Source organism: Pteropus alecto, unplaced genomic scaffold (genome assembly GCF_000325575.1).
Source record: "Pteropus alecto unplaced genomic scaffold, ASM32557v1 scaffold64, whole genome shotgun sequence".
In the NCBI taxonomy this organism is placed as follows: domain Eukaryota; kingdom Metazoa; phylum Chordata; class Mammalia; order Chiroptera; family Pteropodidae; genus Pteropus; species Pteropus alecto.
Window position 1 is genome coordinate 115,715 of NW_006435768.1, and position 1,749 is coordinate 117,463.

A 1,749-nucleotide genomic window follows, 5' to 3' on the forward strand; every position below is an offset into this window, starting at 1 on the left:
GCCAATAAATTGGACAACACAGAAATGAATAAATTTCTAAATATATACAACCTACCAAGATTGAATCATGAAGAGATAGAAAATCTGAGTAGATTGATTACTAGAAAGAAGATTGAACCAGTTCTCAAGAAACTTCCAACAAACAAAAGTCTAGGACCAGATGGCTTCACTGGTGAATTCTCCCAAACATTAAAAAAGAAAAAGAAGAAGAAAAAAAAAGAAGAATTAATATCAATTCCTCTAAAACGTTTCCAAAATACTGAAATGGGGGAAACACTACCAAACCTATGTTTTAAGGCCAGCATTGCCCTGATACCAACACAAGAAAAGAGCAACAGAAAAAAAAAAAATTACAGGTCAATATCCCAGATGAACATGCAGACAAAAGTCATCAACAAAATATTAGGAAACCAAATTCAAGAATACATTAAAAGGATCATACACCATGATGAAGTGGGATTTAATCCAAGGATTCGATGATGGTTCAACATCTGCAAAGCAACTGATATGATACACCATAGTAACAAAGTAAAAGATAAAAATTAGATAACCACCTTAATAGATGCAGAAAAAAAACACTTGATAAAATTCAAATATCGTTTATGACAAAACTCTCAACAAACTGTGTACAGAGGAAACAAACTTCAACATGGTAAAGGCCATAAATGACAAGCCCACAGCTAACATCATATTAGATGGTGAAAAGCTGAAAACTTTTCCTCTAAGTTCAAAAACAGAATGTCCACTCTTGCTAATTTTATTCAACATAATACTGGAACTCTAGCTAGCATAATTAGGCAAGACAAAGAAATAAAAGTCATTTGAATTGGAAATGAAGAAGTAAAACTGTCACTATTTATAGATGACATAATTATATATATGTATATATAATTACATATTAGATATGACTAATGAGAAAGAGGTCAATTCAACAAAAGGATATAGCATTTGCAAATATTTATACACCTAACATAGGAGTACCTAAATATGCAAAGCAAATATCAATAGACCTAAAGAGAAAAAAAGCACAGTGATACAATAGTAATAAGGGACTTTAATAGTCCACTTCATCAACAAATAAATCATTCAGACAGAATCAATAAAAACATTGACCTTAAATATGTTACATATATATGTATATGTGTATACATCACTAAAAACTCCAGCAAAAGCTGTTAGAAATAAAGAAATAATAAATGTATTCAGAAAAGTTGCAGGATACAAAGTCAATATACAAAAATCAGATATGTTTCAACACACTAACAACGAACTATCAGAAACAAAAAATTAAAAAAAAATCTCACTTACAGTTGCATCAAAAAGGATAAAATATTTAGGAATACATTTAATCAAAGAGGTGAAAGACCTGTGTACAGAAAACCATAAGAAAGTGATGAAAACAAATTGAAGACACAAATAAATGGAAAGATATTTCATGTTAACAAATTTGAAGAATTAATATTTAAAAATTTTTCATACTACTCAGACATCTACAGATTCAATGCAATCCCTATCAAAATTCCAAAGACAGTCTACGGCCATGCCACCCTGAACAAGCCCGATCCCCTCTGATCTCGGAAGCTAAGCAGGGTTGGGCCTGATTAGAACTTGGATGGGAGACCACCTAGGGAGACCAGGTGCTGTAGGAGTAAAAAATAAAAAATATGAGATTGTAAGTTGACAAGGTCCTTGCAATCTGTGAGGTCAACCAAAGGTTGCCTCAACTAAAAATAATAATAATAATAATAA

At 31.4% G+C, this 1,749-nt stretch overlaps 1 pseudogene; it reads left to right on the forward strand.

Annotated features, from left to right (window-relative positions):
- Positions 1-1,530: 1,530 nt before the first annotated feature.
- Positions 1,531-1,649, forward strand: LOC112479356 (annotated as a pseudogene).
- The last annotated feature ends 100 nt before the right edge of the window (positions 1,650-1,749 follow it).